We start from the raw sequence: 27,196 nt of genomic DNA, 5'->3' as shown, positions 1-27,196 counted from the left end.
TTGCTCTTATTGAGGATCATAGTTTTCAGGACTTCTAAAGATTTACAGCTGCCTCTTCTCTCTGGTTTCATTAGATCTTCAACTTCTTCCAGCCAGGCATATTGCCCCAGAAGGATATTCATTCCACAGGATCCACATGGAATCAATGCCTACTGAAGTCAAGTAGGAATCCATTCCAAGCACATAAATAACTCCTGAATTTTCTGAGAGAAGGATAAAGTACTATGGAAGTTCAATAGTGGGAGAGTTTTTTCAATGTGAGGAGGGAAGTTTTATAGTGGATAACATTTTGCTTTGTTGGAATCCATAGAAAATGCCATTTCAGCTAAAAGGAGTAGCATTAGGCAAATGAGAAAAAACTCAGGGTATTTATGGAAAACAGCAAGAAATTTCCGGGAGTTAAAAGGAGTGATGAAAAATAAGGTTAGAAATTACAGGTTGTAGCAAGATCATCAAGGAGCTTAAAGAACAGACGATAAAGAGTTTAGTTTATTCTATAGAATGGTGATTTTCAACTATTTTTCCACTCCCAACAAACTTGAGAGATCTGACACATTCATCTGATGCAGTGTGAGATAATTGATAGGGCTTGGGCTCTGGCTTCCACCATCAACTACCTGCATCAGCTTAGGCAGTCACTGCTCAGGCACTGTGTTTCCCACCTGTAGAAAGGGGCTAAGACTAGACCAACCTTGTGGGTTGTTATAAGGATGAAATAATGCATTTAAGGTGCTATTATTTTCATCATTATTGTCTTATTTTTTTATTATCAACATCATCATCATCAATAGCTGTGGATTACTGGGATGGTGACTCTCTGAGGGTGGCAGTGGAGCAATCAGAACCTATGAAACCAGCATTAAGAGTCTCTACCTTGATTCTGATACCTTACTCCATTCTTTGGAGTCACTCTTCTAGATAAGGAAGAATGTAGCCATATGGTAACAACATGACTATAATTGGAATCCCAGGATAACCACCCAGTAGCTGAGCAAGTTAATTAGCTTAGCCTCAGGCAAGTTACTTTATTCCTTGGAGTCTTATTTTCTTTGCATATAAAATAATAAGGCTTCCTTTTTGCACAGCAGTTATAATATTTAAATACTTGACACACAGTAGGCCCTCATTACATGATGTGGTTATGTCTTTTTTTTTTTTTAAATCATGATGCTAATTCAAACCCTGTTCCCAGATGGCATCTCAAAGGATAAACCTAAGCAACCAGGAGATTTAAACAGGTTACTTAATCTTCACATTTCTTCTCACTCCTCAGGACTTAATTCTACCAGATTCTAACTGAAAGTAGGATCTCTTTATTTTTTCTATGTGACTGTTCTGCCTCTGTCTCTTAATTGGTTTCTCTGTCTGTCAGCTTGGGTTGAAGGAGAAGTATAAAGAGAATGATAAAGGAGATGTGAAGGGAAGACCTATAGTTCCTAGAATTTTTTTTCTAGCTGTAAAAACAGGTACTTTAACTTTTGGAGTTGATCAATGTGGTTACCTTAAGATAAGAATTTGAAGCAGGTGAATTTTTGAGATGATTTTTTAACAGCCTCGTGATTGCATTTGTGTTATGTTGTAGTGTGATTATGCTATTACAGCTTGGGTTGTAAGGTCTCAAATTGAGACACCTTTCTAAATCCATATTTATGGTTAATTCTTTAGAGAGGTATGCTTGGGCTCCAGGCCAGTGATGCACAGAAGATGAAATGACTGTCTGCCTTATTGGAAGCACAGCATGCTTGAATCCTGTGTAGCGAGGCATTGGGAAAGAGAGCTCTTTTCGGTCTTGTCAAGCCTGATGAGGGTGAAGGTGGAACCAGGGAAGCTGAGCCATCTTTTCTGAAGTATTCTGCTTAGGACATTGCTTCTTGTGCTCTGAATCCTGCTGACATTGCAGATATGATTTAGTGGAATTTTCACATCATCTACAAAAAAATCTTATAACATAACCGAGTGAAACCACTTAATTGAAAAGCATAAAAATAATTACTCAGGAAATTTGCTGGAATAAAATCTGGGTTGATTTGTGACCCTAGAGTATTCACCCCCCACACCCCCCAAAAAAAAACACTGACCTGAATGATTCTGTAATTGAAAATGTTTAACTATTTTTAGGAATAGATATTAGCGTAATACTACTTTTTAATTTGAAAGTTAAACATCCGTATTAGTTCAGCATAACAAAGGTAATTAAATTATATTTTTGTACTATCTAGGAAAATGTATTAAAGCAAAACGTTTCCAAAGATTTTTGCATTTATTAAAAGGGAAGCTTAAAGGGTATCAAAGGATGGTGAGACCGTCACTCAGTATCTGAAATAAAAAGACAAAGCTGAATTTTTACTTACTATTGTAACGGAGTTATACTGGGATCAGGCACAAGCAGAGCCAACTATTGATCTTCTGTAGGGTTTTAGAGAAGCATGGCTTCAGGAACTGGCAAATGTTCAAAAGCATGTTTGGACTAATGTCATCTGTAGAAGTATGATTACTTGGGTATGACCGTTGGCCCTCAGGGGTATGTTTATTGGAATGGATTAGTTCCTAATTGGCTACTTCAGGAACAAGGACTATCATTGATTGGCTAACTTCTAAAGCATGTTCAATGAGGCACGTTTATTGATTGAATGAATTTAAAACCAGTTTTGGTGGCTACTTGTTACTGTGACTAAAGAACAATCAGTCTTTTCCAAGGAGTGTAGAAACTTTTTTATTCTTAGTTCTCACTTTTGCTCTTCACTCAGGAGAAATAATTAAGAATTATCCAGACATTCAACTCTGCTGTTGATTCTCCTTAAAGATGAGATTTCAGTGTAAAGAACTCTTTTCAGTTTAAGTGTCAATCAGCATGATTTTATATTCTTTTTATCTTTGAATCATTTGTTGAACCATCTGCTGAGACAATAGCTGTGCAAAAGCATTTGAGACTGGACAATAAGCATTAAGTGACTGTAAGACAAACAAAAATAATGAGAAATATTTTAAGAAGGGACAAGAAGGCACATCAGTACCAAGACATAAGATTTTTGAGGCCCGACCAAGAAAACAAGTCTGTATGTTTCTCCAGGTAGCTTGGCTGCCTTTTTTTTTTTTCCTTTTTAGCTTAAATATAGATTGCTTCGTTTCATCTGTAATGTTAGTTCAGGTATAGCGTGAAGTGTTAGCAATGTTTTAGGTTGCCCAAGAGAAAATACAACACCATTGTATTATCTATAGCTGTAACAATTAACTATAACTATTTGAGTTAAGGAAATTAAATTGTTCCCCTAGGGCTTGGACTGTGTTATTTACTGTATCAGCCAAAGTGAGAGGTAAATCTTCATGGACAATTTTGAATTGTCAATTCGAATTGTCCAGTTGACTGTCCTGTTGATGAGGTTGATATTTTTAGGCATTTGTTCCACTAGTTACTGTTTTCCCAGAAAGGACTCTAATGAGACATAATCCATCCGAGGCTACTGGGGAGTCGTATCCTTGGATTGGCTTAATAGTTCTGCAGAACAATTAATCTGTTCCTGGATTGGCATTAAAGAAACTAATTTCTACATAGGAAGAAAGAGCCAGGAATTGTACAAGAGAGAGAATCTGTAAAGACAGGAATGCAAAGGAGTGTGATATAGAAAAATTTTGTTCTAATGGTCATGGGTGGAATCTGTCTACTTTGTGTAATCATCTCTTTGTTCTGAGAATCTTAGGTTAATAGTCAATTCCCCCAGATCATCTGCTTCTGAAGGTATGCTGAAGAACCTCCGTTTGTGTTTTCTGATGAATTGTTACTTTTTAGCTCTGTCAAAGTCTCTTTCATTTTCCAGAGGATAGCAGAGGATGTGGCCAGTTCAGGCTCATCCAGGGATTCTGTTTTATTCATCACTGAAGCTTCAGCACCCAACCCTCTGCTTGGCACATAAATATTTATAAAATGAATATGGTTTCGTATTATTTGTGAATTATTTAAGGCATTTCAGTTATGTTTCTTCATTTCAATTCTGATATCCCATTGAAAGCAATAACTATGTCTTATTCTTTGAATGCTCCAGGAATGTCATCACGCTGTTTTCTATGTTAGATATAAATAAGTATTCATTAAATTAGATATATTAAGTGTACTTTGTATGAGTAATAGGGAAGCACCTGACAAGGTTCTCTATCTGAAAGAGGTAACAGATCAGTTGGAGAGATTAAACTTACACCCATAAACAATTTGAAAGTATATTTTTAAAAAGTAAAATTACATTCTCAACAAGTGTAATAAAATATTCTATGAACGACTACAGTGATATGTTGCTTAACAATGGGGATATAATATCTAAACTTAGAAACAGTGCAGTAAAAGTACGGTATTGTAATCTTACAGAACCACCATCATCTATGTGGTCCATTGTTAACAGAAATGTAATTATTTGGAGCATGACTGTAGGTATTTTAACATCATAGCCAGTTTAGAATGCTAAACTTTACATTTGGCAGGTCATGGTGGTTCATACCTAAAATCCCAGCATTTTGGGAGACTGAGGTGGGAGAATCGCTTGAGGCTGGGAGTTTAAGACATTTTATATTTTTTAAGACACATGGAGACCCAGTCTCTACGGAGACAGAGAGAAAAAGAGATTTTAATTTTATGATTGAAAGTAAATAGGCTGAGCTTGGTGGCTGACGCCTGTAATCTCAGCATTTTAGAAGGCTGAGGCGGACAGATTGCTTGAGCTCAGGAGTTCAAGACCACCCTGGGCAACATAGTAATACCCCATCTCTTAAAAATGAAAATGAAAATTTAAGAAAAGAAAGTAAAGCTTCACAGTGAAGTACTATTATACCATATACATCAGGGATAATGAATGATCTACAACTCCATACAACAATGTAGTAAATCTCACAAACATAAGGTTAATCAAAAGAAGCCAGACACAAACTACATATTGTATGATTATAGCAAGTACAAAGATAGGCATAAAAGGTTTTTTAAAAGTAAATTAAGTTTGATAACTAACTTCTGCCAGCATAAGAACTAATATAATGTAGGAAATAATAGCTTGTGCCTTCTAATTTGAAAACTAACTGGTAGGTGATCAGGCTCATTCTTTTTTCCCCATTTGACAAGCCCTGTTTTTAAATACTTTATTTAGAAGGAGAATATGAAGAAATATTAAGTGTTTATTAACAACTAGACAATATGTATTTTATTTACATTATCTCATTAATCCTTCAGCAGTCCTCTGAGATGTATATCATCTCCCCTACTTTCCAAGTGAAAAATCTGAGAAAACTGAAAACTTAAAAAATTTGCCCAAAGTAATACACAGTCAGCCCTCAACATCCGTGAGTTCCATATATATATATGTGTATTCAACTAAACTTGGATCAAAAATATTCAGGAAAAAAATTCCACAGAGTTCCAAAAACCAAAACTTGAATTTGTTTCACACTACATTGAATCCTCATGAGTGAAGTGATGTGTTGGCATTATATTAGGTATTATATGAGTAATCTAAAGATGATTTAAAGTATACAGGAGGACATGTGTAGGTTATATGCAAATACTGTGCCATTTTATATAAGGGACTTCAGTGTCTGCAGATTTTTATATCCATGGATTTTGCTATCTGCAGGAAGTCCTGAAACCAATCTCCATGGATATAGAGGGACAACTGTAGTAGTTAAGTGGTAAATAAGATTTGAGCTTAGACTTATATTACTCCAAAGCTTATGATCCACCTCCCCAATCACAGGAGATAAGTAAAAGGACTGAGAACAATCTGGTTAATTCCATTATTTGGTAATGGGAAGTGACAGGAAGAATTCCTGTACTCTAGGGTAGGGGTCACAAACTTTTTCTGTAAAGGGCCAGATAGTAAATATTTTAGGCCTTTAGGCCATATAGTCTTTGTCACAAGTACTCAACTCTGCCATAATAGTGCAAAAGTAGTCATAGATGTTATGTAACTACATAAGCATGGCTATGTCCCAATAAAACTTTGTTTATGGATACTGAAATTTGAAATTTATATAATGTTCATGTGTCACAAAGCAATATTCTTCCTTTGTTTTTTTAAATGTTAAAAACTGAAATTATTCCCATCTTGTGGGCCATATAGGGCTAGATTTGCCCTACAGGCTATCATTAGGTGACCCTGGCTACAGGCTGTTGGCTTGGAGGGCTGCACACTGCTACTCAATATACAAAGACGAAATCTGCAATCTACAAAGACAATTTAAAAGATCGACATTAAGGCATACTTTATATAAAGTACACCCATGTTGACATACGCATACACCCATGTAATGACTGTTATAATCAACATATAGAATATTGCCTTCACCTCCAAAAGGTTTCCTCATGCTCCTTTGCAGTCAGTTCCCCTCCATGCCAGGCACTAGGCAACCACTAGTTTCTTTTCTGTCACTATAAATTATATTTCCCTCTTCTAGAATTTTATATAATGAATCTAAATATGTACTCTTTGTTTCCTCCTTTTATTCAATGTAATATTTTGAAACTTATCCATATGGTTACATGTATTAGTAGTTTAATTCTTTTTATTGCTGAGTAATATTCCATTGTATGAATAAATCACAACTGGTTTATCCATTCACCCGTGAGTGAACATTTGTTTTTTTTCCAGTAGGGGCTGTTATGCATGAAGCTGCTATGAATATTCATGTACACATTTTTGTGCAGATATATTTTCATTTCTCTTGGGTAAACACCTATAGCAGAATTTCTGGGTCTTATGGAAGTAAATGTTTAACTTTACAAGAAACTGCCAAGATGTTTTCCAAAATGATTATACCATTCTGCATTCCCACTAGTATGAGAGTTCTAGTTGCTCCACATCCTTGCTATCACCTAGTATTGTCAGGCTTTCTATTAATACCTTTAGCCATTGTAGTGGCTGTAAAGGTAGTATCATGGTGATCATAATTTGCATTTACCTGATGACTGATGATATTGACTATATTTTTATGGGTTTATTAACTATTCATGTTATGCCCCTTTTTTTTATAAAAAAAGTGGGTTGACTTATGGAGTTTTAAGAGTTCTTTTTATATTATGGATACTACTTTTTTTGTTAGATAGATGTAGTTGAAATATTTTCTCCCAGTCTATGAATTGTCTTTTTATTTTCATTTTTAAAAATGTTATTATGTATTTTTGAGGTTTACATTGATGTTGAAACAGGAAACGTTCCTTGTCCCCCTCACAGGGCATGCGGCGATGGCGTGGCTGGCTTCTTCCATAAACTACTGCTCAGACCTCTAGGGGAGCACACAAATGGGCAGGCTGTGGGGCTCCGACCCCACGGCAGTGTCTAGGGATGAATGTTTACCGCTGAAGCCCCAGTGGGCGTGTGTTACAGGGTGCTCTTTTAGTTTAGCCATCCATAGATGGTTTATGTTAGCTCAATTAGACTCCTGCCTTATCGCAAGGATAGAGGGCTTTCTGTATACTGGGGTTCTTGCCTTGGTGTACCAGAAGAATCAGATTACACGTGGACTTAGAGAATGAGTGCAAGGTTTTATTGAGTGGAAGTAGCTCTCAGCGGATGGGGGAGCCAGAAGGGAGATGGTTTTCCCCTGGAGCCGGGCCGCTCAGCAGCCTGCGCTCTCCTCCAACTGCCCCAGCCAAACTTCACATCGTTCTGCCAGTCCATGGCCTGCCGGCATGCCGGTGCCTGTCGGTGTGTTCCTCCTGACGTTCAGCCGCCCATATGTTCCTCCGCTGATGGTGCTCCTCTTGACATCCAGCTGCTTGTGTAACTGCTTTCTAGGGTCTCAGGGTTTTTATAGGCACAGGATGGGGGCGTGGCAGGCCAGGGTGGTCTTGGGAAATGCAACATTTGGGCAGGAAAGCAAAAATGCCTGTCTTCACCTAGGTCCGTGGGCACAGGCCTGGGGGTGGAGCCCTAGCCAGGGACTACGCCCTCCTCTACACAGCGCTTCCCTTCCCCACTTCCCTCTCATTTAAAGGGACCATGCGCTTCCCAGCACTTCCATATCATTTCTCCCCTCTGAAGAGGTACATGGTACTGCCGTTAGAATATGGACAATGACTGTTCTTAGCTGTTTCCTGCCAATGGGGGGCATTGTTTTGGGCAAAACAGCAGTCAGATTCCTCCCAGTCTATCTAAGGGTTCCTAGCAAAGGGGAGTCATTGTCTGAGGCTTTGGTTGCCTGTTTGGAGTTTGATGGCTTCTAGGCATGAGAGAAAAAAACAAGTTTTATAAGGTTAAGAATACATGGGTTATACGTGTATTATACAGGGAAAGAATTTAGTGCCAAAGATTACAGAGATAAGAAGTGAAATATATGAAAAACAATATTGTACCTTGAACTAACTGTATGACCCTGGTGAAAGAAATTAAACCTTATATGGGAGCGGATAAACTTTTAGAATGAGAAATGGCTGTTCTTGCCATATCTTTAGCAGTTGATAGGTGCACTCCGGGAATTCTGGGGTTGCTTGGGGGCCATTAAAGCTTCTTTCTATTTCCTGCATTTCTCTCCCTTTGCTGGGTCTGTCTATTATAAAAGACAGAGGTGGCTACTTTAAGGAGGTTCTCTAAAGTACTATCTGGTCCCAGGGCCTGTTTTTATAGCTTCCTCCTGATATCAGGGGCTGTCTCAGTAATAAATATATCCTTTGGGATTAGCTATTCCTCAACTGGATCAGGAGATAAGAGAGATGTGCTTTACCAAGGCCTCTCTTAGTTGCTCCAGGAAGGCAGCGGGATTCTCATCAAATCCCTGATGGATCATGGACAACAGTATAATTGAGAGGTTTGGTCTTAGTTCTACATAAGCCCTCTATTATGCACACCTAAGGTTGCCTCCTCTTCCAGTCCTCCACCTCGTCACTGGGATCCCATTTAGGGTCATACACTGGAACTGCTTCTCTTCCAATTGGATAATATTCGCCCCCTTCCCTGACACTATATGTGATACAAAACTCATCCCCAGATCTGTCTGCTACTTGCAGAGCAGCCTGCTTCTCAGCGTCCATCAGGTTCTGATTCAAAAGTAACATAATGTCTCTCCAGGAGAGTTCAAATATTTGGGTGAAATTCTAGAAAGCCTCTATGTATCTATCAGGGTCATCTGAAAACTTGCCAAGATCCCCCATTTGCTTTAAGTTCTGTAGGGAGAACGGGACCTGGACCTTACCGGGCCCAAATTCACTGGGCATCTGTTGGAGGAGCAAGAGTGAGACTGGGGCTTGTTTAGAGTGAGGATTTCTAGGAGGGGGTAAGGGAGAGGCTGAAGCTGGATAGAAAGGTTGGGGTGGACCCAGAGGAGCAGGGCTTAAGGGTGCTGGCTCCTCTGCTGGGGATGCCTCTGGGACTCATATCTTTAATATCCTGGCCTGGCCCCTTGCAGCCTTCCCTGAGACGGCAAACATGGGGGCTGGGTCAATCCTCCATTGTCAGCAAAGGTCAGGATTGCCTTGCAAGGTATAGAAAGCCTACACATATGAGACCTCAGACCATCTGTCCTCACATCTACAGAAAAGTTCTGATTGCCAGATAGTAATGAAATGAATGGTCCCTGAGGCCAAGCCAGTCCTTCCTGTAAATCATAATTTGGCCAAACCGTTGTGCAGGGAGCTATGAGGTGCTTTTCCTCCAGATTCTGAGGGTCAAAGCAGTCCCAGTGATTCAGGATACACTCCAGAGGAGTATAAGCTGCGGGTGGTGAAGAGAACTAGTTGCCCATTCTGAAAGACAGGGAATAGAGGCTTCCCTCATTTCCCTTCCTTCTTTCAGTGAAAACTCAGAATGTAATGGAGAGAGAAAGTGAGCATCCTCCCTTCACTCTCCACCTCTTATCCCTGAGTCCTGGTGACCTTGGCAGGTGCTGGCCATAGGTACAATTGCAGTATGAACCCATGAAGCAGAGAAAACCTGGAGAATAGGAATTAACCGCTGTCACCTATGCCTCCCTTTCTCCCTGTTGCTGGCAATCTGAGTTCCCTGGGCCTGTTTATGCCATAAAGCATGGCCTCCTTCCGTGGAGTGGGGTTCAGTCGGCAGAAATTGGTCCTTCTCATTTACATTGTGCCTGTTGCCTGGCTTTGGATCCCTTGGACCTGGTTTTTCTTTCTAGGGCTTCAGCCTGAAGCTAGGAGTCGAGTTTGGAACTGAAAAGATATTTCAGAGGCTGTTTGTATCTGTTTAGAGTGTCTCAAATGAGCCCTGCTGAATTTGCAGTTCTCAGCCAGCAGGGGTCATTCCTCCCTTAACTTCTGTATCAGAAACAGAGTTGGGAGGGGGAGCCCTCTCACACAGAAAAGGAAAAAAACAGAAAAACAGTTTAAGGGGCAAAAAGGGGGAGATTCTGGGGGAAGAACCCCTTGCTTAGTGCAGCTGGGTTCCTCTAATTCTTATATCTTTCCCTTGGTTCAGACTGGGTCAAATTCCTTGGCCAAAGGAGAAATGTTCCATTGGCACAGCAGGCGAGAAGCGCCCTATCTGTTGACCCCATGGGATCATGGCTACCACTGGTTTTCTCCTGCCCTCCTTGTGACTGTTGAGTTTGGCTTTTGCCTGCTGCAGGCATGCTCAGGTACCTGAGCTTGGAGGGGTAAGAATAAGGAGAGGTGCCCTGAGTCATGCATGCCTGTGGCTGTCGAGGTGGAAGCATACATGCACCTCTAGGAAAAAATTGGTCTGATTTGCACCTTTGGTGACTGAGCCAAATGCTCATTTTACTTAGTAACATTGCCACAGCCTGTAGCAAAACTGTTAACATTATAAAGAAAGAGATAAGAGCCATTTTAAACCATGTGAGAGAGAGAAAAAAAAGAGACAAAGTCTAGGGGTTTTACCTGGCCCAGTTAGGGCGGTTTAAAGCTCCATGAAGGGAAACAGAGCCTCTTACCCACAGGAAAGAGAGAAAGGTGGTGGAGTTTCAGAAGAGAGGAAACCCGACAGTTTCACATTCACTCACACCTTCCACAATCCTGGATGAGCCCCCAGTTGAAAAGGGAAAAGTTCCCTTGTCCCCTTTGCAGGGCATGTGATGGGAGTGTGGTTCACTTCTTCAGTGCCCAGCTGCTCAAACCTCTAGGGGAGCATACAGACAGGCAGGCTGTGGGGCTCTGACCCCACAGCAGTGTCTGCGGGTGAATGTTTAAAACTGAAGCCCCAATGGGCATGTGTTACAGAGTGCTCTTTTAGTTTAGCCATCTGTAGGCAGCTTGTGTTAGCTCAGTTAAGACTCCTGCCTTATCGCAAGGACAGAGGGCTTTCTGTATCCTGAGTTCTTGTCTTGGTGTACTTGAAGAATCAGATTACACGTGGGCTTAGAAAATGAGTGCAAGGTTTTATTGAGTGGAAGTAGCTCTTGGCAGATGGGAGAGCCAGAAGGGAGATGGTTTTCCCCCAGAGCCAGGCCGCTCAGAGGCCTGGGCTCTCCTCCACCTGCCCCAGCCAGACTCCACGTTGTTCTGCTGGTGGATGGCCTGCTTGCATGCTGGTGCCTGTCAGTGTGTTCCTCCTGATGTTCAGCCACCCATATGTTCCTCCACTAATGTGCTCTTCTCGATGTCCAGTTGCCTATGTGTCTGCCTGCTAGGGTCTCGGGGGGTTTTATAGGCACAGGATGGGGATGTGGCAGGCCAGGGTGTTCTTGGGAAATGCAACATTTGGGCAGAGAAACAAAAATGCCTGTCTTCACATAGGTCCATGGGCACAGGCCCGAGGGTGGAGCCCTAGCCAAGGACCATGCCCTCCTCCACACAGCACTTCCCTTCCCCTCAGCACTTCCCTTCCCGTCTTCCATATCATTTAAAGGGACCACACCCCTCCTGGCACTTCCATATCAATGTTATGAAATACATATAGATAATAAAATGGTTACTATAGTGAAGTAGATTAAAATATCTATCATCTCATGTAGTAACTTTTTTGTGTGTGACAAGAACAGCTAAAATCTACTTATTTAACAAAAATCCCTAATACAATTTTATTAACTTTAGTCTTTATGTTGTATATTAGATCTTTAAATTTTGCCTTTTTGTTTTCTTCACCATGTATTTTAAGAGCAGAAGTTCTAATTTTAATGAAGTTCAGTTTATCAGTTTTTGCAAATGATTAGTGCTTTTTATATCCTAAGAAATCTTTGCCTATCCCTCAGTTGTGAGGCTTTTCTGTTTTAGAGATTTTCTAGTTTTAGTTTTTATTTGAGTCTCTGACCATTTTGAATTAATTTTTGTATGGTATATGATAAGGCTTGAGGTTCGTATCTTTCAGTATGAATATCCGGTTGTTACAGCAGCATGTATTGGGAAGACTATCATTCTTCCTTGAATTATCTTAGCATCTTTGTCAAAAATCAGTTTACTATATATATATGCAGGTCTATTTCTAGACTTTCTTCTGTTCCACTGATTTATATGTCTATTCTTAAGCAACTGTTGTTTTCTTTTAAGCCTTAACTTGTTCTTGATTTTAGTTTTAAAAAGAAATCATTTACCTTTTTTTTTTAAATTGCAAACTCTTCTGTAGGTAGCTCTCATACATATATGAGTATTTTTATGTTGATAGGTATAGATATACTGAATAACCAAATGTAATGTAGATGTTTTTGCCACTGTGATTTCTGCCAAAATCAACATCCTTTTATTCTCTACTCTCAACATAGAGTTTTGGCATTTCAACAGCAGTAGTAATTATATCTACAAATCCTTATGTGATGCTGTATCTCAGACCTTCTGGAAGTCCAAGTTGATTATGTCTGGGTTTTCACACTTGTCATTTCTCATAGCTGCTTTTTCCAAGATGTTAATTAATTAAGCATTTTTTCCTTTTGTACATCAAACTCTATGCTGTTCTCTATATTCTTTCTCCAAGCAATGACTTTAGACTCTCCCATGTCAAAACAAAATTCATTTTATAGTGTTCAAATTTCTCCGTTATTTCTTTGCCCCTTCCTTTAATCCCTTCTCAATATAATGAGTTTTCTTCTTATCACGGTTCTTGTTTTGTTTTTTACCCTTCTTATGTCAAAGAAGTTCAGAGCTATACTTCTGATTTTTTTTTTACTTGCAATTAAAATTTTTTCAGGTAGTTTCACTTTCTAGAGGTATCTATTACTCAATTCCTACAGATTTCAAAATCATCTTTCTAAATCTGTTTTCTGAGACCATATGTCCCCTACTTAAGAAATGGGTCTCTATACTGAGCTTAGTCAAGAGAGGGATGTTAGGTCATTGTTTCATGGGGCTATTTTTGTTTTTGTTTTTCAGTCTATTGAGTTTTCTTCTCATAAAACAGCATATATTCCTTATTGTCAAAATTGCTCACAATCCCCACACTCAAAGGCCATCATCACAAATTTTTTTTTTTAATTTATTTATTATTATTATACTGTAAGTTGTAGGGTACATGTGCATAACGTGCAGGTTTGTTACATATGTATACTTGTGCCTTGTTGGTGTGCTGCACCCATCAACTCGTCATTTACATCAGGTATAACTCCCAATGCAATCCCTCCCCCCTCCCCCCTCCCCATGATAGGCCCCGGTGTGTGATGTTCCCCTTCCTGAGTCCAAGTGATCTCATTGTTCAGTTCCCACCTATGAGTGAGAACATGCGGTGTTTGGTTTTCTGTTCTTGTGATAGTTTGCTAAGAATGATGGATTCCAGCTGCATCCATGTCCCTACAAAGGACACAAACTCATCCTTTTTTATGGCTGCATAGTATTCCATGGTGTATATGTGCCACATTTTCTTAATCCAATCTGTCACTGATGGACATTTGGGTTGATTCCAAGTCTTTGCTATTGCATCATCACAAATATTTTGGTGTGTATGCTATTTTTTAAAACTTTTTTAAAAATAATTTTTCAAATTTGAGTAGTGCTTTGGAAAGACACTCAATAAACACTTTTCAATAAGCGAATATGCGTTTTTCCAGTGAAATGTTTTGCTGGGCAACCTGCAGAAGGCCTATTTGAAGCGGTCATGATAGTAGAATCAGGGCCATTTTGACTATGGACAAAGAGTAAAAAGGGAGCACATAAGTTGTACAGGGCCTAGCCTTTGTTGATTGCACCTTTCCTTAATATTCTATGGATATCAAGAGTATTACACTAATTATACTTAGCATATAGTAGAAAATCAATAAATGTTCATTTATTTTAGTTATTTATATATGCTTCATTCACACTTTTTTTCTTTATCCTTCTTCTTGTTAGAAACCAAGAAATAACTTATTTAGTTTGAATATTTCCTTGATTTTTAGGCTATCATTTCTTAATATCAGGTGACATTAGCTGTCTCTAGTTCTTTGCATTATTCCATTAGAATGTCATGGTCAGATGAGGGAGCGTCCATGGCAGGTGTAACTAGGCAATAGTTAACACCCAGCCAAGAATGATGATATTTTTTAAAATTCTAAATTGTACATTAACTGTTGAATAAAGAACAATATGTATAAGGTATAAAGAATAATAACATAGTAAATACTAGTACACTTCCCTGTCAGCTCAAAAATATAACACTACAATTGCCCTAGTACCTACAGGTTTAGAAGACACCTATGTGCCTCATTCTCCTCTCCAGAGGAAACTTTTCATCCTGATAGCTTTCATGGCTATGTTTTCCCTTGTTATTTATTTGGACACCTGAATGTTGTTTTATTTCAACATGTTTTTAAGTTTTAGAAAATGGAATCATACTGAATATATGCTTAAGTACTTTTTTTGCTCAGCCTTGTATTTGAGACTCATTCACATATGTAAGTGTTATTCATCTACTATATTTAGTTGGACTACCATTCAGCTATTTTACTGTTACACAGTATTCTATTGTGTGAATATTCCACAATTTATTCAACCATTTTTCTTTTAATGGACTTTTTAGATTGTTTTTAGCTTTTTACTATTAAAAATCAAGGCTATGAATGTTATCGTGTAGGTCTCCTGGAAAGTATTACAAGAGTTTATTTTGTAAAGAAGATCTTAACCATTTTATGTCATGGATTCCTTCGGAATTTTTTTTTAATATTAGGGATTCTTCTCAAGTTAAGGTTTTTAAATGCATGCAATAAAATACATAGGATTATAAAGGAAACCAACTGTCTGTATATGTATGTAATGTAAAATACATATCTACACATTTTTAAAGCCCTGATTTTTAAATTATTAGATTCAATAGATACAAAATTACATTTCAAGAAATATAGTCAGAAGAAACATAACATAGAGGAAAAGAAAAGAATCATAGAAACTGTACACATTGTTCACTGAAAGTTCTTCTATAACAATATAGAAGATTGTTATTATACTCATAACTTTTTGTCTTTTCACATTGGAACTAAATAAAAAGTCAAGAGTGATATAGAAATTCCCTACATTAGGCGGGGCGCAGTGGCTCATGCCTGTAATCCCAGCACTTTGGGAGGCTGAGGCGAGTGGATCACCTGAGGTCAGGAGTTCAAGACTAGCCTGGCCAACATGGTGAAACCCCGTCTCAACTAAAAATGCGAAAAAATTAGCTGGGTGTGGTGGCAGGCACCTGTAATCCCAGCTACTTTGGAAGGCTGAGGCAGGAGAATCGCTTGAACCCAGGAGGTGGAGGTTGCAGTGGGCTGAGATCGCACCATTGCACTCCAGCCTGGGTGACAAGTGCAAAACTCTGAAAAAAACAAAAAAACCAAAAAAACCCTACATTAAATGACTGTGCATATTTTGATTAAATGTCAAGTATGTAAATATTTAAAATGTTAAATATGACAAATGACCTTGTTTCTTGTTAACTTATCTACTCTGCTGTAACGCTATTCACAAGGATAATGTATATGTAAATTGTTTCTAGGTTTTGTTTTGTTGTTAATAGAGATAGGTCTCACTGTGTTGCCCAGGCTGCAGTACAGTGGCATGATTATAGCTCACTATCACCTTGAACTCCTGGGCTTAAGTGATTCTCCTGCCTCAGCCTCCTGAGTAGCTAGAACTATAGGTGTACACCACCATGCCTGACTTTTTTTTTTTTTTTGGTAGAGACAGGGTCTCATCATGTTGCTAAGGCTGTTCTCAAACTACTGGCTTCAAGCAATTCTCTGGCCTTGGCCTCCCAAAGCACTAGGATTACAGGGACGACCCACCATGCCTGGCCTAGGTTTGGTTTACCGATGCTCATACCAGTCTCATAGAGGTGTGTTGATAGGAATGGAGGAAGGTATTTGAAAGCATTGTTAGACCTTGCCAGGGTGGGAGGACAGAAAGCCAGTGTGGAGGGAAGGGAGCTGCCACTGGCTTTAGGTTTGCTATAGCAGATTTGGTCCAGAGAGTCAGGATGCCTGGTATTACTGAGACGTTAGGAAACTTAACACAGCTACTACAGCATCACAGCTATTCCCAGACCTTGAGGCTGTTAACTGGCTGAATCCGGTCAACCCTTGTGAAAACTCATACCTACTAAAGACTCCACAGCATTGTATTCTTACAGGAGGAAAAAAAGGGTTGGGAAGGGGGGGTTCTACTGAATTCATACCTCCAAAGTCTTACATGAGTGCAACATGGTGTAACCTAATCTCTAGCTGGAACCCTACTGGTAAGGAAGTCTGAGAATTATAGCTGTAGGCGTTTCTCTCCTCGTAAGATAAGAAAGACCACAAAAGGAGTGAGAATGGATGCTGAGTGCCAATAGTCAATATCTAGCACAGTACTCATTCTTCATAGTTTATTTGTATCTTCTGTTTTTATCTTAAGATTATCCAACATTTATTAGTCTTATTTGCCTTTTCAGAGGATCAACTTTGACTTTGTCTTCACTATCATGTTTGTTTTCTAAGTACAAACATTAGTTTGTACTTACCGTTAGTATTTTTTCATTCTACCTTAGGTTTATTTTTCTTTTTCTAACTTCTAGATATGCATACATAACTCATTTATTTTCAGTCTTTCTTTTCTAATATAACCATTTAGATGCTGCATTTCCAGCATTCTACAATTTTTGATACATAAGATTTAACTATTGATTAGCTCTACATATTTAATAATTTGCATTATGATTTCCCTTTGACACATGATTTATTTTGAAGTATACTTTAAAGTGTCCAAAAATATGGGATTTTTTTGGTATCTGTTACTGATTTCTACCTGCACGGCAATTAGGGAGTGTGGCCTTTGTGACAGTAATCCTTTGGGATTTTACTGAAAATATTCTTATTGCCTAGTAGGTGGACAGTTTTTATAAATATTACCTATGTGTTTGAAAAAAAAGTATATTTTCTAAATGTTGGCTACAGTATTCTATATACATCCATTAGATCAAATTTGTTAATTGTGTATTTGAAATGATCTGGTTTTCTCATCTCCCACTAAGATGGTGACTTTCTCTTTAAATTTTATTTTTTTTTGAGATAGAGTCTCACTCTGTCGCCCAGGCTGGAGTGCAATAGCGCGATCTTGACTTACTGCAACCTCCACCCACTGGGTTCAAACAGTTCTCCTGCCTCAGCCCCCCGAGTAGCTGGGATTACAGGCGCTTGCCACCACGCCCAGCTAATTTTTGTATTTTCAGTAGAGATGGGGTTTCACCATGTTGGCCAGGCTGGTCTCAAACTCCCGACTTTGTTATCCACCCACCTCAGCCTCCCAAAGTGTTGGGATTACAGGCATGATCCCAATGGGATTACACCGCGTCCGGCTGTCCTCTGTTTTTTCTTTTCTTTGCTTCTGGATCTCCAAATAGATGTGCTTGAGAATTACTATTCTACATATTTATGCTACCCTCCATATTTATGACATCTATTTTTATATTTCCCCACTCTTTATATCTTTGTGCTACTTTCCATTCCTCTAGATTCATCTTTCATTACGTATATATTCAAGTGTGTCTAATGTGCTATTAATCTCACCTATTTATTGAGTTAAATTTCAGAGGATGAAACTTTTATTTCTAAAAGTTCTGGTTGGTTTTCTAACTAATTTGTTCATTTCTTCTTTTTCTTTGAAAATATGATACATACTTATATTCTGTGCCAGATTTTTCTAGTGTCTAAAATCTTTCAGGTTCTGATTCTGCTTTCTATTATTTTTCCTATTAGTATCTTGTTTCATTTCATGTCTATGTCATATGACTCTTTATACCAAGCTCTTGCTCTTTTAGAACACCGATGCTTTTTATTTTTTAATTTACAAATAAGGATTGTATATATTTATAATATACAACATGCTGTTTTGATATATGTATTCATTGTGGAATGGCTAAATCAAGCTAATTAACATATCCATTCCTCACAAAATTATTTTTTTGTGATGAGAACATTTAAAATCTACTCTTTTAACAATTTTCAGTGTAGTCATGTGCTCTGTGTCAAGGTTTTGGTCAACAACAGACCACATATATGATCGCATCCTATGATTATAATGGAGCTGAAAAATTCCTATCACCTAGTGATGTCGTGGCTCTACTGTCCTAGTGTGTTACTAGTTGTGCTGTACCTAGTGTGTACGCTAGTTATCTAGTGTGTCCTAGTTACACTGGCATAAACAAACCCGCTGCACTGCCAATCATATAGAAGTCTAGCACATTTCATTATATATAATACTTGATAATGATAGTAAACAACTGTTACTGGTTTGGGTACTTACTACTATATTCAAAAAAAGTTTAAAAGTAAAAACTCAAAAATAGAAAAAAGAGAGGAGAGAGAGGCAAGGAAAAAATAAAAATAAATAGGAAAAACACCTATAGAATAATGATATAAAGAAGGAAAATATTTTTGTACAGCTGTACAATGTTTCTGTGTTTTGTCATTACAAAAGTGTTTAAAAAGTAAAAAACAAAAAGTTTATGAAGTAAAAAAGGTACTTTCAGCTAAGTTTAATGATTAGCAAAAAGATTTTTTATATATTTAGTGTAGCCTAAGTGTACTGTATTTATAAAGTCTACATAAGTGTACAGTAATGTCCCAGGCCTTCACATTCACTTACTACTCATTCACTGACTCACCCAGAGCAACTTCCAGTCCTGCAATCTTCATTCATGGTAAGTGCTCTACATAGTGTACCATTTTTTTAATCTTTTGTACTGTATTTTTACTGCAACTTTTCTGTTTAGGTATACAAATACTTCCGGTTCTGTTACAGTTGCCTACAGTATTCATTACAGTCACATACATGCTATACAGTTTATAGCCTAAGAACGGTAAGCTGTACCACATAGGCTAGGTGTGTGGTAGGCCATACCATCTAGGTTTGTGTACATACACTCTCTGATGTTTGCACGGTGATGAAATTGCCTAACAATGCATTTCTCAGAATGTATCCCCATTATTAAGCAAAGCATAATTGTATAGGGGAAGGTGTGCATAGGTTATATACAAATACTACACCATTTTATGTAAAGGACTTGAGCATCCTTGGATTTTGGTATTCTTGCGGGATAGGGGTCCTGCAACCAATCCTCCCATGTGGACACCGAGGGACAACTGTCCTCAATTTGGGATTGTTAGATCACATAGGTAGTTGGATCCTGGCCCAAATCCATGTAGTGGTCACCTGTGGTTATAAATTCTTAGGGGAGACTTTTTTCCCACCATGGTAGTACCACAGTCAGATAAGTTTCTTTCCTGCTCCTTCTGCAGGGGCTGGTGTATTTCTTATTCAGAGGTGCAGCTTTTTATTTTACATGAAAATCTTCCATTAGACTATCTACCTGAGACAGGCCTTGCTTTTGTCTCCTGTCTGCTATGCCCTGTGCCACCATCAAAACCAGCGGATGATGCCTCCATGTCCCCTGGAGAGGCAGAGGGCACAAACGGCCCAGGGCAGCCGCCTGCTCAGGATCCTCATAGTCTTACCCTGGCGTGCTATTTCCCTTTGTTTTGGGCCTCCAAGGATTCCTTTCCTTCATGCCAGCTCAGTGATGCATTTTAAAAGATAGTTTTTATATTTTATTGAACGTTTTACGTTGTTTTCTGTCGGTAGGTCATTTGGGGTATTTTGTTTATAATGCTGCTAAAAATGGAAGTTTCATCTGTGTCTTTTTTGTGTTCTTGTTTTTTGGGTTGTGTTTCTATTTTTGTTTTTTCATATCTACAAGTAGAAACACTTCCTTCTCCTTTTCGGCTGCCCCCCATCAGTGCGCAGCAGGGGTAAGGTGGTATGGGGGAAGCAGTGTGGGCTTTGGAATCAAACAGACCTGGATTTGACTCTACCACTTGCTGGCTGTGTTACTGGGCAACCACTTCACCATTCTGCATCTAAATTTTCCCTTCTGAAAATACAGATGATAATACCCACTATAGTACCCAGGAGGAAAAAGGTAATCAAACATTAGTTTTCTTTTCAACAACACCATTTATTTCCCACCTTCCCCCACCTGCCACCCAACAAAATAGTTCAAACCAAAGAAAAGATGCTTATATCTGAATATAAGAAGTAGACTGAATTCCTGTTCATTGATAATCCTAAAGTATTCTTAGCAGACATTTAAATATTAGATTTTAATGAGTAGGGTTTCCAGCCTGGAAACCTGGATTAGGGAAGCATATTTTTGTAGGGGACCTGAATTCAACCTTTGTAAAGTTAGGGGTTAGGAAGAACTGTATTAATTTGCTACTTCTCGGGTTTATTTGTATCATATTTCTAAGCATTCCTCTCCCAAAGAAATCATCTTTCTTCACACTATACACAAGGTGGTTATTGGCAGTTGAGGCATTAAGGGGATGCTAACACAAGGGAATGTTGATTCTAGCTCAAAGAAGGAGCTGGCTGAAGGAATCAATATCGTCCAAAGCAAATATATATTTTTGTACTTTATATATTTATTTAAATTCCAAGAAATACATTTAGAACATGCATAATTAGCTGAGGTTACAAAGTTGCCTTTTCAAAAGGCATATTTACCTAGAGAGGTTATGCATATTTCATAAAGAACAAACAGACGATATAAAAGCACAGTCTACCCTTGGTGTGTTCAATGTGCTTTCCCAAGGAAAAGCATGCATTCCTTAAATTATCATTTAGTTTTAAAACAAAAAATGTTGCATTTAAGAAGTGTCTGCCACTTATTGTCATTTTAATAATTTATTACACACAGAGTTCCAAGGAAACTGATGTCTTTTGTTAACTTGCAAAAAACGCATAAATTTAAACCTGCTTGAACTTTATCATCACAATACCTTTAAAAATAAATTGCACGGGAAGAGAACTTTACTCATATTGTATAAGTAAATGTGCAAAAGCAGAGAGGGAATATCACAAAGGTGAGTAGAGCAATTTCTGTGTAGTTCACAATGAAATTTCTTACCTCTGTAATTTAGAGCTAGAACAGATTATGAAGACATAAATTTATTCGTTTTACAGAATGAGGGATCAGAGAAGTGATAAATCATATGACTGATTAGTGTTAGAAACCAGACTTCTATTCCAACAATCTTTTAAATAAAGTCCATGAATTCTGAGACAGTGTAATAATTGATGTATCAGTGATGATGGCACCAATATTTACTGAGTACTTACTCTAAACCAAGCATTTGCTTAGCCCTTTACATATATTATCTTGTTTAATTTTGGCAATCAGTCCATCCGGTAGGTAATGATAACCCCATTTTACAGATGAGGAAATTTTCACTTGTTGACAGTAATAGTTATTCAGTGATAGAGCTTCTTCAATAGCAAACATTTATTTCATTTATCATGTATAAGTATTTTGCTGGAAACCAAGGGACCAAACCGAAAGAAGACATGGTTTTCTTCTTTCGGGGATTGATACATTAGATCCCTACAACCTAACATGTAAGATGTATCTGTAAGATGAGTATGTTAAATGAGCAGGTTTTTTTTGTTTGTTTTTGTTTTTGTTTTTGTTTTTTGAGACACAATCTTGCTCTGTCACCCAGGCTGGAGTGCAGTGGTGAGATCTCAGCTCACTGCAAGCTCTGCCTCCTGGACTCAAGGGATCCTTCCACCTCAACCTGAGTAGCTGGATCTACAGGGGGCTAATAGGGTATCACTTTGTTGCCCAAGCTAGTCTCAAACTCCTGGGCTCAAGTGATCCACCTGCCTTGGCCTCCCAATGAGCCACCATGCCTGACCGAGTAGCTTTCTTATATTTTGACCACAGCACTTGTAAGAAATATGTTTATTCTGAAACATATACATACATAGATAAATATGTGTAAATTCATAGCTAAAACAAAAGTTTTATGAAATACCCTTACAGTGCTACTTTTTTTACACATGCTACTTTCTATTCTAGTCCATTCTATTCTATTTCAATTTTTTTAAAAGCCAGTTGTGACTGGGTGCTGAGGCTCAAGCCTGTAATCCCAGCACTTTGGGAGGCCGAGGTGGGCAGATCACCTGAGGTCAGGAGTTCGAGACCAGCCTGGCCAACATGGTGAAACCCCATCTCTACGAAAAATACAAAAATTAGCCAGGCTTGGTGGTGCACGCCTGTAGTCCTAGCTACTCAGGAGGCTGAGGCAGGAGAATCACTTGAACCTGGGAAACAGAAGTTGCAGTGAATTGAGAGTATGCCACTACACTCCAGCCTGGACAATAGAACGCGACTCTATCTCAAAAACAAAACAAAACAAAAAACCCGTTTGTATTTATATGGATATATACATATATATTTAAATTGTGTGTGTGTATGTGTAAAACTCTAACTACTAATAGTCCTCCAAAGCTCCTTTAGCTATTTATTTTGTTATTTATCCCCATATTTTGTTTGGATTGCTAATTTTGCTTTATTAACTTGAGAAATTATCTATTGACTTCCAGTTGTGGTAGACGAGGATTTTGCTACCTTGCCCTGTGCCTTATTTCCCCACCTTCCATACTCCTAGTGTAGTAATGCTCAAACTTTTTTAAATAAATGGTTTTATTACTATAACTTATAAATGTCATTTCTCACGGAGCCATGTGGTGTATTCTATATTCTTCCTCTTTATCTCTTTTTAATTTTCTTTTGGAGATAATTACCATATTTTTCCACTTGCATAGTTTTCTACATTTCTAAATTTTTTATTTTATTATTTTTTTTCTTTTTTGAGACAGAGGCTTGCTCTGTCGCCCAGGCTGGAGTGCAGTGGCATGATCTCGGCTCACTGCAACCTCCACCTCCTGGGTTCAAGTGATTCTCCTGCCTCAGCCTCCCAAGTAGCTGGGATTACAGGCATGTGCCACCACACCTGGCTAATTTTTGTATTTTTAGTACAGATGGGATTTCACTATGTTGGCCAGGCTGGTCTCAAACTCCTGACCTCAGGTTATCCACCTGCCTTGGCCTCTCAAAGTGCTGGGATTACAGGCGTGAGCCACCATGCCTAGCCTGAATTTTTAAATTTCTTAATTTTTTTTTTGCAGGTACTCCATCAACAGCTATCACATGCCTGAATTAGTGTTTTGCCCCTCAAAAGTTTATTATATCAGATAATTTGCCCACTTGCCTTTATCATGGAGACCTAGTATCCAGAGCAGTCCACTCTCCTGCTCTGGCTTTGGTGCCCTGGGCCACTGCACAGCTCTCATCCTGGAACCTTCTCTCACTGCTCTCTTATGTTGCCTCTTCCATTTTCTGAATTCCATTTTTCTCTCGATTCAAGCCCTCATTTTGCTTCAACACATTTTCTAGAAAGTTCCAAAGAAAGAGAACATGGGAGAAATATTTTCTAAGTACATGCATGTCTTAAAAGGCCTTTCATTTACTCTCAACACTTGATTGATAAATTGGGCACAGATGTATAGACTGGAAATATTTCCCTCTCAGGATTTTGAAGATGTTACTCCTTGTCTCCCAGTGTTGCTGTTGAAAAAAATCAGATTCTTATTTCTTCATAACCTGTTTTTAAAAATCATAGCAAATCTTTTTTAAGTTCTTCCAATGTGCCAAACACTGTTCTAACCATTCTGCATTATTTAACATTCATATCACATCTCTGTCTTGAACGGGGAGGAGACTGAGACATGGAGACGTTAAGTAACATGGAAGTAGGGGTGGGCTGTTGACTGGATGCTTTACCATTAATGGACATGGGGACTGGACATTTAACTGGGGGCCTCCAAAGGTGAGCATCTACTCTCCTCTCTTCCTGACTGTTCTCAGAACAAAATATGAATCTGGAGGAATACTCTGGTTAGGTATGCAGACTCTCAGTTACCCCCGATTCTCAGCTAGTACCTCATAGTTTCTAGTGTCTTTGAGTCCTGAGTCTCTAACACTCAGTTTCTCCAGAAAACATCCTTCTATTTTCCTACGTGGAGAGGACAGTTTGCAGAAATGGTGAATGTGGAGCTAGCTCTACACATAGACATTTAAGTAATCTTTTGGCCTTAGCCTTGCTTTCAGCCTCAGCACCATCTGGTACTTCCAAGTCCAAACCTTTCGTGGATTCTACAGGACACACTGACTTCTTTTCTCATGTGTCCCTCTCAGTAGATATTCTAAGTTGTAGCTCATGTGGCCCTGGTGAGTTACCATTAACCCAACTGTTTACATTTTTTTAAATTATGAAATATAAACATACAGGAAGTAATAGGAAATAAGATAACCATGTATTTACCACTCAGCTTTATCAATGATCTGAAGCAAATATTTCAAAATAAATAAAAATGCATCATATATATGGTTGATAACTCCCGTGTATCCCTTCTTGAGCTCATTTCATCCCTCCCTAACAGTTATCAGCCTTCTAAATTGGCATCTATTCTTGCCATTATACTATTTATTATACTGTTGCTACAAATGTATATATCTATAAATAACATAGTTTTATACTTATACACTTTATTAAAATGATATGCATAGTCTTCCATTTTTTTCATTCAACTTGTGCTTTTGAGATATATTCGTGTTGATTTATATAGTTCATTTTTCATTTATTTTAGCTTCTACATAGTGTTCAGTTGTGTGACTTAACAGTGAATTTAGCCATTCTGTGTCAACAGATACAATTTTTTGCTCTTAAAACAGACATGTAGTGAATATTCTTGCACATCTCTCAGTATGCTTTTATAAGAATTTCTCTGTATGGTTTCCATAAGTACACCAAGATACTGGTCTTCTCAGTCCTTGGGGTAGCAACAGGGAGACCTAGAGTCAGCAGAGCCCCTGAGCTAGTATCCTTTGACCATGAACAATTTTATTTTTCCCCAGTGGCACAGAAAAAAAAAAAAAAATCATTATTTCTATGTAGGAATGCTGAATTAAGGAGATGCACATCTTCAAATTTAATAGATATTACCAAATTGTTCTCCAAAGTAGTTGTACTAGTTTGTTCTCATAATGTAAAGTTCTTTTTTACTAAAACAAGGTACTGTAGTGATGGTTAAGAACACTGGCTTTAGTGTTGGACTCGGTGAGTTTGAACCAGACTCCACCTGTAAGCTGTGTGATCATGGGCAGGTTTCTTGGACTTTGCCTTAGTTTTTTTGTTTGTTTGTTTGTTTGAAGAAGGTTGGTTTTATTTTCTGGCAGAATCTTTTAAAATATAAAACAGATAAAACACATTTCAACCCTGCAATCTGCCAGCAAGTTTTTTATATGTCAGAGGATTCGTGGAACATATGCGCTCTGTGACAACTACATAGCCACTTAACCTTTCCGACTCAATTTCTCCAAATGAACATTAGGAATAGTAAGCCTACCTACTTCCTGAGAATGTGGCAAGGAATAAAAAATCAACTAAATAGGCAATAAAATGGGTTGTGTTCCAGTAAAACTTTATTTACAAAACAGGTGGCAGATTGAATTTGGCCCATGGGCTGTAGTTTGCCAACCTTAGTCTAGAAAAATCATTCAGGGCAGATATTATACAAGAAATTACTAAATGATGTATGTATCATATATAAATTTGTGTATATAAGTATATATTTAACACATTGTTAATATGTAAACATGTAATATTATAATATAGAATATAAATTTATTCATTTATTTTTCTTGTTAATCCCAGAGAAATTAGCTACCCTCATTCTTTTAAAAACAATTGTTTCCTCCTGTATATATTACTTATTCGATCCGCAAATGTAGTTATTAAACCTCCATATACTTCAGTAATTTTGAGTTTACTATATAACTTGTTCTATTTATAGATAGCCAATTTTTTTTAAGTTCTGCTTTTGGTCTTTTTTTCTTTAACCTAACACTCTACTCTCTGAAGCAACATACTAGAAACCTAGTGTCTCCTGACATAACCTTTGTCTCAGGTTCACTTCTCCCACCCACCTTGCCCGGGACAAACAATTCTTATTCTCATAGGAATCTCCTATATGACACTGTCTCCAGCTGATTTGCATTCCATCAATCAGATGTTGTCTACTTTTTAGGTTAGTCACTTTGCTAGGTACTGAAGACGCAGATGTGAACCAGTTTCTCTGAAAATAGGGCATCCAAAACAGAGTCTAGATGTGGCCTGGCTCACTGGGGGTCCTATGGGATGACTCTCTGTCTCTCAGTCTGTGCATTTTGCTTTCAGTGATGGAACTTGACATCATGCTGCCTTTTTGCCTTTCCTTTCATCCCCCTAAACCAAAGTTTTTATTATTTCAAAGTAAGTTTGGCAAATATTAGGCCCCATATTTTCCTCAAATGAGAATAGCTAGGCTCAGAGTGGTAAGAACCCTACCCAAAGGCAGAACTGAGGATCAAATCCAGATTTTATAACTTCCAAGTCCAGGATTCTTTCTAATATTTCATGCTTCCTCCATACCCAAAACAGATTGTCCTGGTAAAACTTTATATGATTCCAAAACAGTCTCTACCGGTGAAACACTAATGAAGAACTGACCACATGCAAAAGACAATAGGGCTTAAAGTACAACCTCTCTCTGACAGATGTCCAAAGGCATGTAAAGTTCATGCATTTGGAATAGGTACATGTCTTCCTACGTTTGGACAAGCCACTCTCCTTCCTGGTAAAGGTGTTAGAGCTAAAATGATAGCACGCAGCAGTTTAGGTCCCCAGGCAAATGCCTCACCCCCACGGCCTACTTGCCAGGTTAGTGAAAGGTCTGTTGGCCTAGACCCTAGACCTGGGGTTGGCTTCCTCCTGCACATACCAGGTGTTCCCAATACTTGAGGGGCCACAAATAGTAATAAGAATAAAACTGTTAAAATAGACTAATAACAGACATTTATTGAAAGTTTATTGTGTGCCAGGCACTGAATTATTTAGTATATTATTTAATCCTCACAACATTCTTACAAGGTAGGTACCATTTTAATGTTCATTTGGATAA

The 27,196-nt window shown here is 38.3% G+C and overlaps 1 protein-coding gene and 1 long non-coding RNA gene across 6 annotated transcripts in view; one reads left to right on the top strand and one right to left on the bottom strand.

The window, feature by feature from the left end:
• Positions 1-27,196, top strand: part of SLC41A2 (solute carrier family 41 member 2) — a 139,347-nt gene that overhangs the window by 108,477 nt on the left and 3,674 nt on the right. The window lies entirely within an intron of this gene.
• Positions 23,361-27,196, bottom strand: part of LOC108581104 — a 47,071-nt gene continuing 43,235 nt past the window's right edge. Inside the window, exon 4 of the long non-coding RNA XR_004176183.1 lies at positions 23,361-23,587. This is a non-coding gene — a long non-coding RNA (uncharacterized LOC108581104). The remainder of the gene's footprint in view (positions 23,588-27,196) is intronic.

The sequence above is a fragment of the Papio anubis genome, chromosome 9 (genome assembly GCF_008728515.1).
Source record: "Papio anubis isolate 15944 chromosome 9, Panubis1.0, whole genome shotgun sequence".
Lineage (NCBI taxonomy): Eukaryota > Metazoa > Chordata > Mammalia > Primates > Cercopithecidae > Papio > Papio anubis.
Note: the sequence above shows the minus strand (reverse complement) of the source record. Positions and strands in the feature narration are given on the sequence as shown.